The following is a 15,033-nucleotide window of genomic DNA, read 5'->3' as shown; positions in this document are numbered from 1 at the left end:
CAAACAAAAAAACGTATAAAAGGGAATGGTAGCAAGTAGAAAACTTAATGAAATATTTTTCAATAAGGTAAGGACAGGACCAATGCATATTTCTTAATTCCACTCCATATCCATAAGCATTTAAAATGTCAAATACCCCACTCTATGCACAAAATTCTGACTGAACCGTCATTCTCCCTTTTTTTTTTTTTTTGGTGTTAATGAGATTTGAAAATTATGTCAGCCCACAAATTATTACATAATCAAGCTCAACTTTCAATATTTCCTTCCACCACAAAAAACTTTAAATATTTCCAAACAGTAAAATCGTAAACTTAAAAACCCCTTTAATATTCACAAACAACAAGGAACAGCTACCAGACGACGAAACTGTGTTATCCAATCAATGGTCCAAGACTATCCATCAAAATTATATGGGATTTTTACCGATCAATCCACCTCAGAATTGGGATTTTTTTTTTTCCAAATGTATTTATGCCTAACTTCCTTATAAACACCATCCTCCGTGAATTTATCATCTTTTTCTCTCTTGATATTGATCCAAATTGTACGATAAATTTATAAATTCTGAAATGGAGTGGATCGTAAAATCCCCAAATTGTATTCTATATTGAAAAAAAAACGCGTGACGAACCAAAGCAATGCCGGAGGCGGAAACTACCACTGAGATTTTCTATTTAGTTTCTTTTATTCTTCAATCAAAGGCGTGGTGTGACGATGGTCTTACTCTGTGGCTCGAGCACTCTACAAAGTTCCGGAAACGACGACTTCCGTATCTCGGCATAAACCCCTCCATCCCACTTCCTAGCGGTCAAGGCCAATTTCTCACCCATGCGCAGTGCGGCCTCCAGAGTCTCCGCCGCGCTATCGTGTGCCGAGTCTATGATCCCCATTTTGATCGCCTCCTCGGCCTTCACCTTCGCGGCATGCAGAACCACGTCACGCCGAACCATCGGCGATTGGATCTTTTCTCTCAACAGCGCTATGAAATAGTCGGGAAGAGTAAGCCCGATGTCGAGCTCGCTCATGTAAAGGACCCCCCTGTCTTTCCTCATCAAGACGTAGTCGTGGCTAAGCGCGAGCATGAATCCGGCAGTAGCGGCGTGCCCAGATACGGCTGCTATAGTGGGCATAGGGAGGGAGAGCAGGTCAACCATGATGGCCTTTAAACCGTCGCCCATGTGCTGAAGCCGGTGGAGGAAGCCGCTGGACCCGGACCCGGCGGACTCAGCCCAAGCGAGATCGAAGCCATTGGAGAAGAACTTACCCTGGCCAGTGGTGATCAGGACCGAACCGCGCTTGGCCTGTGCACGGACTTGGCTTAGAGCTGACCGAATCTCGCCGATGAGGTTGGGGTTCAACCGGTGCTCATCGTCACCGATTAGAGTTAGAAGGAAATTGTTACCGCGCTTTTCTAACGTGCACGTGGCCGTCGTCTTCTCTTCACGCCCATGTCGTTTCTCACTCTCTGTGCCAAGCTATTTATGGGTGGAAATCGGAAAAGCCATGCTTTTCCTGAGGATAATTTTTTCAACGGTTGTGATTTAGATTCTGCGTATTGGACGGAGAGAAACGATTCTGGCCAAAAGTCTCAGTCCACAGGTAGGTGTTTTTTTCTGGGTAATGTCTGGCGGGTAGTCAACATTCCCAGTTCTCAAGGAAGCCACCACTCACGAGAGTTTACTTTCGTCACGACGTTTCCAACTGTCGAGACTAATCCCCAGATGTTTTGCTACGTTTCGTCAAGGTACTTTCGTCAAGGTGCTTTCGTTATTCGTTATTCAGTTCTCACGTAATCACTAATCCCCAGATGTTTTGCTACGTATGTAAAAACCTGTATAACGAATCCTGATAAGTCGGGGTCACCACCCACCAAGGGTCTGAATGTAGTGGGCACCTATGTAAGTAGAATGAGTGAACGTGACACACATCCCACTTATTGCGTCTTTCGTCCAAATGTTCTTTTTCTATATAACCGAAAGGCTCATTAACTAGGATATGTGTCACATAGATATTATATGTTCACTCATTGTGATTACCTAATGTGCCTACAACATCTGGATCCATCAACAAAATACATTCCAACACACTTGAGAGTACACATGGCGGGTACTATATGGTGGGTCTCGGTCTATGATGAGATGTGTCGTGCTATATCGTCTTGACATCTTGGGATGGTGTTGTAAAGTGTTTTGTTGGTAGGTGATTTCAACTGGACTATAAGTCGGTTTACTTTGGATCCACGACAAACATTGAACCTACCCAATTTTGATGGTTTTGCCATTGTTTTATCTCTAGAATCAAATTTTCTTTAGGGGAGTACAAATGCAAATATGTAAAATGCAAAACCTTATATTTTGTATGTAATATTTATGTTGTACATATTTGCATTTGTAGTCTTTCCAAACCAAGCCTTAATTCAAAAAATAGAACATATTATTTATAAAACTGAATGTCAATTAGGGGTGTAAATGGATCGGATGATCCGATCTGATTCAATCCTATTTGGTCAAATTTGGATCACCCTTATTTGAATCTTCAAATTGGATAATAGGATCTGATAAGAAATTGGATTGGATTTGGGTCACCCTTATCCGATCCGATTTATGTTATATATAATACATATATATGTTATTTATTTATTTATAAATATTATTATTTATATTGCATTTTTTAAAATTTGTTATATCATTTACTTTTTTATAAAAACATGTATATATATGTTGAAAATAATTAAAAATACTTGTATTTTTTGTTTTCTTTTCTTTATTTAAATTGGTATATTTTATTTTTCTTTTAAAAATTTATTAAATTTTAAAGAAAATAAGTCAAATCATATCAAATCCGAAGATTTGACTTATTGATAGGATTCGAATTCAGATTGAGGCCTATTAGATCCGATCGGATTGGAATCCGCCATGAATAGTGTCAGATTAGATACAGATACAAATATATCCTGATTCAAATCTAATCAGATCCGATCTATTTGCTACTACTACCTTTATTGATTAAATTGAGTAATTTAATTTGTAAATTATCATGATATATCAATATATAATTTAAAATTCATCATTATTATTATTATTTAAATTTTGTAAATATTATCTTTTACATTATTTATCATACACATAAAAATATAGACCGAAAAATATTATAAAAAAGTGATTTAATGGTTTAGTGAGAGTCATTTTAACCATGAGTGCTTGAGTTTAAATCTTAAAATTATTAAAGTTTTTTCGGGAATTTATTTCAATGCAAGTTTGGTTTCAAATTGGCTACACCATGGACCAATCAAGGCAGGCTTCATTTGGTTTTGAGTAGAACCTATCCGAAACATTCACTCTTAATTGGTTATATAGGTTTGCAATGGCTGTTCAGACCCTGTTCTAAGACCAAATCCCGATCCTTTTACATGGCCAACAAATAGATTCAAGTTGTCAAGATTGGTAAGGATTTCTCTCAAAATCATTATAGTATTAAAACCAAATCACTTTTAAGACATAAAGCACAAAGCCTATCGATGCTTTATGCGTTTAGGCCTTAAAAGCACAAATCCTAAACTTATCCAAATGCAGCCAAAGTTTGAACCAAACCAAAACACAACTTGACATGGGCTAGGACTTAGGTGGACTTAATTGGGTCAATATGAATGAGTCAAGTAGGTAAATATGGGTGGATTGTGACCCATTAACAATGATTGATGATGTGTCATGGTGGATTTATATTCAACCCTTACCCAACTCAACCTAACCCATCTATTATCCACCCTTATGATCAATTCACTGGCGTGTCCATTCTGATATATAGCCCAGTTCACAGTCTGGTACTACTTTTGCTATGATACAATGTTGCATTGAAACAAGGAAATCAAAGTGATGTACTGAAAATTTGATACAACCCCACCTTCAATGAGATAAGGTGACATCATGGTGGGGACATATTAATAAATCTAAGGCCATGCTTCCACATCTCAATTCCAAGAATGAAGGAAGCCTAACTGGATTAGCCGTGAAGTCCTACGGCTACTGGATTATCTCATGCAGTTGGGTAGAAGAGGGTCACATGTAACTAGATGAACAGTGTTGTGTCCTCTTGTTGTTCATGAGATTACATCCTACTCATTTTTTCAACCTTCAGATTGGGAGAAATCACAGTTCAAGGATTCCTTCATATAATTGTATGAAAAGAGGCACAATATTGGTTTTTTGAAAAAAATTAACAAAATTTAGCCACATGTTGATGGATTGTTAATGGAGGGGAGGTCTTTATCAAATAATGTCATATGATGGGGGAGGTCTTAGTCCAATTTGAGAAGAGAGTGGAAGTTTTAATATTTTGGAGAAAAAGCCAAGGGACGCTTGAGTCTTTTACCTTAAGTTGGCTCCGTTCGTTTCAACTTACTTATGTAAATGAGTTTATCTAAGAAAATGTTTCCTAAGTAAAACTTGTCTGGGTAAGTTCGATTCCAATATTCTTGCGTGATATAAGTTATTTAACCAAGTAAAAAGAGAAGTAGGAGGGAGGAACATTATCAGTGCACGAGTAAGTTGCTTACCCACCCTCTAAGAGGGTATTAGTTGTTGAGGTAATAGGTACTCTCCGTTATCTTGACTTACGGTGGGACCCAATATAGTAACATGTGAATGTAGAGATGTGTGGTCAATTGCCTATTTAACCAACTTACCCCTTGCTAAATACCAACAAATGAATAGGGCCAAATAAAAATAGGATGTTTATGATGATGGGCATAGAGACTTGGGAAATTAAAGTAAAATAAATAGATTTTAAAGATGATGTAAACTCTTAGTTTGAGGGATATCATTTAATTCCCTAAACTACACAATCCAACTAAAGTGTATTTGAAAATGTTTACTTGTTACATCAAAATTTAAACAAATGACATTAAAGGCGTTATATGGTCTACTTACTTTTTATTAATTCACATTTTAAAAATATAGATACCATCATATTATATTGTTGTATCACTGGTTTGTTCATAGTAAACCTGATAAGTGATTTTGACTCTTTTACACAGAAGGAAAAAGTGGTCTCACATACTCATCCCACCCGACCCCACCCCACTCCATAGGTGAGAAGCCTCCATGGCGATACCATATTTCTTCTATTTCTACAAGAATGACTACTACTGTAACGTGGCAAGTCTTACAGTACCTAAAGTCTTAAACCAACTTTGATTTGAAAAATGGAATTACGGAGGTAACATCACATTTGTTGATGTGGCCAAATATGATCTTAGAAAGAAGCTATGAGGAAAACAAATGAAAAAAAAGTCATGTAGAAACTATCAAGGAATAGAAATTTGCTTTGGATGTTTTTTCCAGTACCGATTTGAAAAAAAGAGAGAAGTTAGGGCAAATTTTGTTTTTGTTCCAAAAGCTTGGATGCTTTTCTTTAGTTATTCTTACATTTTCTAGTACCGTTTGATATGGAATGCTCTCATCTCATACAGGTTTGGATTTCTGCTTAGACGGTGTCTCCCGGATGTGGTAACCTATAATAAATTGGTTGTGGCTAGACCTGTTCATGGGCCGGGTAGCCCAACGGGCTGGCCCATCCTGGCCCGGCCCCCGAACGGGCTTGAGCATGTGTTTTAGCCTGCGGGCTTGACCTTGGGCCTAAACGCCTGAGTTCGATTATTTTATGGGCCGGGCTCGAGATTTGTTAAAAAAGCCCGTCCCAGTTTGACTTTTCCTAAACTGCCTAACCCTAACCCTAAAAACTTAAAAATTTTATTTTCATTCCATTTTTTCACTCTCACTCTTAGAAGCGGCTCTCATTTCTCCCTTTCAACTCTCATAACTGGCGAACCCAACTGCACCTGCGAACTCAGTCACCGGCAGCCGACACCACCAGAAGTAGTCATCTCTCTCTTCGGCGGTGATCTCTCTCTCTCCAACCAGCACCGTTTTCATCTTCTTTCTTCTCATTCTCAGTTCTCTCTCTTCTTAGAACTAGGTCTTCTATCTTCTCAATTCTCTCTCCAGCTGGCACCACCAAAACCCAGGCGCACTGTTTTCATTCTGCGAACTCAGGCACCGGCGGCTGGCACCACAAGATCTAGATCATCTCTCTCTCTGGCCGACACTATTGTCATATTCTATCTTCTCACTTTCTCAGTTTCTATTCTCACTCTCAGACTCGCAAGAATCAACAAACTCAGCAAACACCATTCTCTCAATCCTCAGAGGGCACCGACGCTCAGACTCGCAAGTCGGGCTTTGGCTTCGAGCCCAGGCTTCAGGCTTTTTATGAGGGTCGGGCTCGGGCCTGAAAAATTTATGTTAATAAAGAGCAAAAGCCCGACTAGATCCCGATCCGGCCCGACCTATGAATAGGTCTAGTTGTGGCCTATTGTCGATTAGTTGGAGTTGATGAATCATACGCAATTCTTGATAGAATGAGGGAAGCTGGGATCAACCCAGATGCCATTACTTACAATGCTTTGATTGTCGGTGCCACCAGGTATCGCTTACTACCACTATGTCTCAATTTGTTTGAAGAAATGCTTCAAAATGATATCATTCTTAACATATAGAGTTACAATATTTTGATGATCTGTTTCTTTAAAACTGGACAATCGGTAGAAGCTAACAAAATCTTCTGCGATATGATCCTAAGCAATGTTTCTCCATCTCCAACTACATATAACACCATAGTTGATGGCCTATGTAAAGCAAGTTTTACCGTTATTGCCCTTAGGTTATTTAGGAACTTACAACGACATGGATTTCTTCCCAAGTATTCGCACTAGTAAATTAGGAACTTACAATGGTTATTCAGGAACCAACAAGAGGACATTAGTAATTGATGGAGGACGATTTGACCCAGCCTATGAAACGGTGACACATGGACACTGACTCAGCACGAACGAAAGCTCAGCGTTGTAGCCTGGTACGACCAAGTGACGGGCCTACGAAGCAGCTCGCTATATTGTAGCTCACAAAAGGAGTTCGCCACGGTGCGAACCCCGGGCTCCCCGAGCTACCTTTGAAGAGATACTCTGAGGCAACTTTAACTCGCGAGCTAAAGTCATTAGCTCGTCCGAGCTTCCAAGCGGACAAGCCATCCCCAGGACCAATTCTACTAAGGGTAACCCTGGAGTGTTCCAAGCTCGCTACAGAATAGCTTGCGAATGAACCGCATGAGCACTCCCCAGGAAGCTTCCGACTAACAGACCGTACCGGTCAGACTGCGCCATATCCCTTACTGACGGCGCAGTCCCAGTCCTTTCGGCAGTCTGCGTCCACGTCTCACAGCAGGAAAGGGCGTGCCTGTCACTTTGGAAACGTGTCACTCACCCGGGCGAGACGCACGCCACAACGGCCACCTGCGCAGCCCTGGCAGGTAACGACTGTAGCAGGAGCCCAGTGGCGGTTATGCCCGATCTGACCTGAGTGTCTCTATAAAAGCCCTCCGGGCAGAAGAGAAACTTCTTCTTGAAAACCTCTAATCTCTTGAATATAGTGAGAAAGTGCTATCTGCACTCTTAGCCTTCGTCTCCTTTTGCTTCCCCCTCAGAGTACTAACTTAAGCATCGGAGTATCCCCACCGGGTAAACTCCCTAGGGATTCTTCTTCTTCCTCATCTCAAGTATCTCCTAGGAGCCACATGAGTGCCAGCTAGGAGTGACCAGATCGCGCTACATCATTTGGTGTCGTCTGTGGGAAACACTTCAAAAAGCCTTTCTCTAAGTCAGCCTGAACCAGATGGAAGACTTGGTGCAGTGCATGCGGGCCATGCAGGTTCAAATGCAACAGTTTCAACAGTTTCAGATCTACCAATAGCACGTGCTGCACCAGGTCTCTCAGTACCAGTATCAGTAGCAATTTCCCCAGCTGCCGCAACCTCAGCTTCAACAATCGCAACTCCCTCCTTGGCACCTAGCCTCACAGCAGGCTAGGTTCCATCGTCAAGAGGAGCACCTTTCTCGCCAAGGGAAGGCCCCCCGGAACCCTCCAAATATCCATGCCTCCTCCCGCAGCAGACAGGAAAGGCCGGCCACTCCGGCCTCGCCACGAGAGGTTAGGTCGGAAGGACCCCAGCTCGCCAAGTCCACATCGTCTCAGCCCTCCAAGCCTGATGCCCTGTTCTTGGAGAATCGGTTCGAGATTCTGGCTGCAGGCTCTAAGCAGGACCCTTCTGTCCGCAGTCATCACCAGCGGCCCGAACTACTTTCTGCACACACCATCCCACACAACACAGAAGTGAGCAGTACTAATACTGAGCCTGCCAAGAAGTAGAGACGTCGCCGCTGAGCTCGCCGGTCTGCCACCCGCGACCTGTCCAAGCTTGGAGGCAAAGGAGAAGCAAGATCGGGCAAAGTCAAGGCTTCCATCCTTTCAGTTCAATCCCCTCTATCTCCCAAGCTTCTGGCAGTCCCAATGCCTAAAGACTTTAAGCTCCCCCCTCTTGACAAGTATGACGAGTTGTTCGACCCAAATGATCACGTAGATGCCTTCCAATCGCAGATGCACTTGGCAAGAGCCAACGAGTCGTGCATGTGTGTGGCCTTCTCCACCACTTTTAGAGGAGCAGCCCGTACGTGGTACTGGAACTTGGCACCTGGGTCGATAAGAAGTTGGGCGCAGTTCGCACAAGCCTTCACATCCCACTTCGTCATCACTCACCAGTAAGCGGTGTCCATGAACTGAAGAGAGCCTCCTCAGCATAGTGCAAAGAGAGGGAGAGTCCATCTGGAGCTACATCAAGCGGTTCAACGATGCTTGTATGCAGATACCGCGCTTGGACCCTGCCGTGCACCTTGCAGCAGCCAAGAAAGGCGTGACACATAGGGAGTTCAAGTGGCACATGGTCGTCAACCAACCGACGACCATAACCGAATTCCTTAAGCTCGCAGACAGGTTCATAGCCACCGAGGAAGAGATCAACCATAAGGGTGAAGGAGCGCCTGAAAAGAGGAAAATGGAAGGAGAGCCTTCTAGTCAAGGGGACAATCGAAAGAAAAAAGATGTAGCTCAAGGGGCAAAGCCATGTCAGTTGTTTCGAGCTCCAGTAGCGGATCGAACTGATTACACCCCATTGAACGCAAAGCGGGCCGAAATCCTGATGCGATCAAGGACGCCCCGTATGTGAAGTGGCCACCCTGTTTGAAGGGGAATCACAATGAAAGAAATAAGAATCTGTACTACAGTTTTCATAGAGATCACGGTCATAGTACCGAAAATTGTAAAAACCTCCGCGACGAGATTGAAGAGCTCATCCGTCGCGGGTATTTAAGAAATTTTGTAGATAATAGTAATAGTAATAATAAAGCAGGTCGGCAAGGAAAGCATGGTAAGGATGCTCCCGAGTCCAGCAGCAGGTCGGCCGAACGGCCATAGAGGTAGCCTCCGGAAGAGAGGCCGGTTTGGGGGACCATCCACATGATAGTGGGAGGCTCAATTGTTGCGAGTTGTACTTCAGCAGCAGCCCGGACGTCAGTTCGTGAGGCCGCCCGGGAAGAGCAGGATCCTCCAAAGCGGTCGAGGACAGAAGAGCCAATTTTCTTCATAGAAGATGACGTGCGAGGGGTCCACTACCCCCACGATGACGCACTCATAATAAAGCTGAGAATCAACGACTTCGAGGTTAGGCGCATACTGGTCGACTCGGGCAGCTTGGCCGACATCCTCTTTAAAGTTGCGTTCGACCAGCTTCAGCTGCAAAGAAGCGACTTGAAGTCTGTGGACACTGCTTTGGTGGGCTTCAGCGGAGAAGAAGCCCGGCCCCTTGGGAAAATAACCGTACCTGTGGAAGTCGGCACATGGCCTTGCGTGGTCAGATTCAAACACGACTTCCTGGTGGTCGCGACCCCCTCCCCCTACAATGCCATAATAGGTCGGCCGATCATCCATGTCCTACGGTGCAGCACCCTCGAGTCCTGCAAGTGCTACGTCGCCGCCCTGAAGGGAAAGACCAAGGTGGCCGATGACCTCGAACTGGAGCAGCCTACGGAGCAAAGCGAGGAACGAGCCGTGCCCATGGATGAAACAGTCGCAATCCCGACCTCAGCAGCTGACCCAACTCGGACGCTTTAGATTGGTGCTTCCGTCCAGGAACCTCTACGATCTGAACTGGTAAGCTTTTTACTCCAAAATTTAGATATTTTTGCATGGTTCGCGACAGAGATGCCCGATATAGACCCCGACTTTGTAACTCATAAGCTGAATACTGATCCTGTAGTTAGGCCCGTTAGACAGAAGAAAGCAACTTAACCCCAGAGCGTTGGAAAGTGGTCGACGAGGAGGTCGAGAAGCTCCTCGCAGCTGACTTCGTAAGAGAAGTCCACTACCCTAGCTGGGCGGCCTACCAAAATCGAGCTTGTACTCCGCGACACTCCTGAGGGATTGTGTGGCGGACACTTAGGGGGTAGGGCCCTCGCCCAGAAGGCACTTCGACAGGGATATTATTGGCCAACAATGAAAGTATGCGCCATCGAGCTCGTTAGGAAATGTGACAAATGCCAAAGACATGCCAATATTCACCACCAACCCGCTGCTGACCTCAAGTATCTCACCAGCCCGTGGCCCTTTGCGCAATGGGGCATCGATCTACTCGAGCCATTCCCGCCAGCAACGGGTGGGAGGAAGTTCTTAGTAGTAGCAGCGGACTACTTCACCAAGTGGGTAGAAGCTGAACCCCTTGTAACGATCACAGCACGGAACGTCCAAAACTTCTTTTGGAAGAACATCGTGTGCCGCTTCGGGTTACCTCGGGTATTGATTTCCGACAACGGCAAGCAGTTCGAGGACATCAAATTCCAAGACTGGTGCCAAGACATGGGAATCCGACAGAATTTCACTTCAGTCGCACACCCTCAAGCAAACGGTCAGACAGAAGTCACGAATTGAGCCATCCTCCGCGGACTGAAGGCACGGCTGGACCGGGCTAAAGGGTTGTGGGCAGATGAGTTACCTAGCGTCCTATGGGCCTACCAAACCACGGAGAAGACAACCATGGGAGAAACACCCTTTAACCTCACCTACGGTACCGAAGCAGTTATCCCTGCAGAGATTGAAGTCCCTATGCTGCGACTAGAAGCATACAGTGATCAGGCGAATGAAGATGAGCTTCGTACCAACCTCGATCTACTCGACGAAGTAAGGGACCTCGCGTACGTCAGGACTGCAGCCTACCAGCAGAGAGTAGCTCGGTACTATAACGCCAGGGTCAAGAAGTGAAACCTCCGCGTCGGTGACCTGGTTCTTTGAAAGGTTATGGTACTTTAGACCGACGCTGGAAAGCTTGGGTCTAACTGGGAAGGACCTTACCGAGTAAAATGAGTCCTCGGGGAAGGAACGTATGAGCTCGAGACCCTCGAAGGGAAACCAGTACCTCGAGCATGGAATATTGTCAATTTAAGACAATACTATCTGTAACAACTGAATATGCCACGAGCCACTCCCAAAGCTTAAGGGCCGAAATGCCGAGCTAACACGGTCTCAGCGTAATAAGACCCGGTCGCCTTTGAGGCACGGGCAAACTTCAAAAGTAGACCATAAGTCAATCCTAGAGCCTAAGGGAAAAAATGTTGAGCTAACACGATCTCAGCGCAATCAGACCCTGTCGTCTCCATGATAGCTTGTTCAAGTGAGGAGTGTAAGCAGCTCAAGCTTAAACCCCACCAAACATAGCTTGTTCTAGTACGATGATCAAACTAAAGAATAACCGACGAGCACATAGTTCAAGCACACATGGTAATCGCTTTGTCGTGCACCATAGAGATGCCTTAAATGAGTTAAGGAACAGTTCGAGATAACAATTATCGAGGAATCCTACTTCGGGTATGTAGCTCTAATAGCTTGGGTATTGAGATCGCCTTAGCAAAGATACAAAGAGCCCATCATACTTGGAAGAAAAAAGGGAGAACTTTCATTATCATTTCAAAAAAAAAAAGATGAAAAAGAGAAAGAAAAATGACAATGCAATAACCGAGCTAAATAGCTCGGGAAAGTCTGACTATCACAGGGCACAACCGCCCAACCAAAAACCTTTGAAAGACCGGGTTTATGGCACCCGGAAGCTGCCAGAAGTCCAGAGAAACATTGCCTCAGGGATCTGCCTCCTCATCCTCTAGGGAGTTAGGCTCCTCTTCCTCCGCTTGGTCCGCCATCTCAGGAGACAGACCCTTCATAGTGATGTCGTCGAGGTTGAGTCCGAAGAACTTCTTCCGAACCAGCCACCGGCAAAGCTTAAACCCAAAGCGGTACGAACTCGAACCATATTCCGTCTGGAGGTCGTGGTATTCCTGGCAGTCTTTAAAATTCCATACCGCTTTCTCTCGTTCAGCCTCCACCATCTGATCAAAGTTTCGAGTCCGATTTAGAAGAGTGGACTCCAAGTCCCGCACCTGCTGCCTGAGGAGCTCCCTCTCCGCTGCCATCCTCGATGACTCCTCCCTGTAACGCATGCTCTCTTCAGAAAGCCGAGCGATTTGAGCCTCCTGGTCGTGGACGAGCAGCTCTTGAGACTCGCTCCCCTTGCGAGTGTGATGGAGCTCGCCCTGGAGCTTCTTGTTAGTAGCCCGCTGGTCGAGGGCGTCAATACGATGGACGTGCATCTGGAGAGCCATGGCATGGATGTCGGAATTCACCTGCTGGCAGAAAAGAAGATCAGAGGACAGCGGAAAGGAGAAAAAGGAGAGAAGAAAAGGGAAAGGAGTCACTTACCACCATGCAGTGGGCGGAGGCGAACGCGGCGAGGTCCCCGGGCTCCATATTCCCCCAGTGAGCGACCTCATCATTAGTAATTGCCTTTCGGCTCCTCCGATGAGCCATGAGGTAATCGTTCACCCCTTCCCATTTCCCCACTAGAAACCGGGGGTAAGGGCGTGGCTGGAGAGGGTTACAGGGAGCCTCCCCCTGCTGAGGGAGCTCGTCCCCTCCGAAGTCAACCCCACTAGTTCTCTCGGGTGGGGGTGCCGGAATCTCGGGCGGAGGGGAGGATAAAACCGGCTCGGCAGACCCGAACTCAGTACCTCCCGAGGGGGGAGTTCGGTCAGGGCATGTCCTCTTCGCATGGCTTCTCTGGCTGCTCGAGAGAAGGCGGCGCGAATCGGCACTAGACATGATGGCTGCTAAGAAGAACATCAGTGTTAGTCTAGCAAGAATGAAATATATGTATGTGAATGTGAGTACGATGTCGTTACAGAAACCACACGACCTAAAAAGAGAACCTACCCGGGCTCAGGCCGGCCTGCACGAGCTTCTCCTTGTCCAAGTAATCCGAGCAAAGGAAGCCTACCGATGCCCAGGACAGCATCATTTTTCGAGTTTCGGGGTCCAGCTCGGCCCCGGGGTCCTGGATGGCGCCCCTCCAAGCAGTTGGGAAGGGCCACCCCTAAGGGTTGCGGACCACAAAGTAATCCCGCTTCCAGGTGGGAATCTTATTCGGCAGCTCGTATAAGAGCTTATAGCCGCGACGGGGAGAGAGATAGTAAAAGCGCCTCTCTGGAGGAACCCTAGGAGCAACATTTTTTATAGAAAGGATAGAGGCAAAAATATCATGGTCCAAAGGAAGACATTACTTGTAACACAGAGTTATAGTCCCAACCATGTTTCGAATGGCGTTGGGATGAAGCTGGTCAATGGTGACGTTAAAGTGATTTAACACCTCCACCATCAAGGGGTGCAGAGGGAGACGCAAGCCAACCTCGAGTTGTTCCTGGAAGATTACTATGTCATTGGGACCATGCTCCCAAGGGAAGTTGCTAGTAGGGAGGCTGTAGATCAGGTCCCCAGGGAGGCGAAAGTAGCGGATTAGAGACCTGAGTCTCTCCGCTGTCATCAAGGAAGGGCCAAATGTGTCAGGCTCCCTATCCCTAGAAGTAGATGCTCCCAAGGGAGAGGGAGCCTGAGTTGTTCCTGGAAGCCAGCCTCGAGTTGTTCCTGGAAGATTACTATGTCATTGGGACCATGCTCCCAAGGGAAGTTGCTAGTAGGGAGGTTATAGACCAGGTCCCCAGGGAGGCGAAAGTAGCGGATTAGAGACCTGAGTCTCTCCGCTGTCATCAAGGAAGGGCCAAAGGTGTCAGGTTTCCTCTCCCTAGAAGTAGATGCTACATCGTCGGAGGCCTCCCGAGCCTCCGAGATCTGCTCCAAGGCTCCCCCCGAGCTCGAGGGAGCATTGTCGTCCTGGCTATCATCCCTGTGGTAGGTGTGGTATGGGTACCTAGGCATGGCTGACAGCGATTGGGACTCACCAGAAGAGACGAAACGAAGCAAACTGAGGAATTCAGGTAGACTAGATGAAGTGCGCGACCTCAGAATCCAAAGACAGCAAGATGGCATGGGAGAAAGTGAGGCCCAGGAGGCCCCCCTATTTATAGTCTCCACCCTTCCAAAATGATGGCCCGGATCAAAGTAGATCCAACGGCTTGCGGGCGCCCTGACCACACGCCTTCTGAAAACCGAAGGTGATTGGCAGCACGTCTTCCATAATTAAGGTAATCGCGGCCGCATGATGTTCGGAGTTAAAAGCCACTTTAGCACGTTTTCGGAATCTGAAAAGTCAGGAAAGTCAGAAAATCTCTTGATTCCCGCAAATGCATTTAATATGGGTAGTCAATCAAGTTTGAATTTCGGTCAAATCCGTCCATCACGCTTCATAAACTCCCCGCGCTAAGACAGTGCTCTTAGCCCGAGGAGTGGGGGGCAATTGATGGAGGAAGATTTGACCCAGCCTATGAAACGGTGACACATGGACACTGACTCAGCACGAACGACAGCTCAACGTTGTAGCCTGGTACGACCAAGTGACGGGCCTACGAAGTAGCTCGCTGCATTGTAGCTCACGAAAGGAGTTCGCCACGACGTGAACCCCGGGCTCCCCAAGCTATCTTTGAAGAGATACTCTGAGGCAACTTTAGCTCGTCCGAGCTCCCAAGCAGACAAGCCATCCCCAGGACCAATTCTACTAAGGGTAACCCTGGAGTGTTCCAAGCTTGCTACAGAATAGCTCGCGAATGAGCCGCACGAGCACTCCCAAGGAAGCTTCCGACTGACAGACCGTACC

General features: G+C 46.2%; 1 pseudogene across 1 annotated transcript; it reads right to left on the bottom strand.

The window, feature by feature from the left end:
- Positions 1-231: 231 nt before the first annotated feature.
- LOC148869832 (enoyl-CoA delta isomerase 2, peroxisomal pseudogene) lies at positions 232-12,319 on the bottom strand (annotated as a pseudogene). Its single transcript, XR_016107260.1, has 2 exons — positions 12,083-12,319; positions 232-1,478 (listed from the first exon to the last, which is right to left on the bottom strand). The product of XR_016107260.1 is annotated as an enoyl-CoA delta isomerase 2, peroxisomal pseudogene (transcript).
- Positions 12,320-15,033: the final 2,714 nt, after the last annotated feature.

The sequence above is a fragment of the Nelumbo lutea genome, chromosome 2 (genome assembly GCF_056320005.1).
Source record: "Nelumbo lutea isolate HS-2025 chromosome 2, American lotus-T2T, whole genome shotgun sequence".
Lineage (NCBI taxonomy): Eukaryota > Viridiplantae > Streptophyta > Magnoliopsida > Proteales > Nelumbonaceae > Nelumbo > Nelumbo lutea.
Note: the sequence above shows the minus strand (reverse complement) of the source record. Positions and strands in the feature narration are given on the sequence as shown.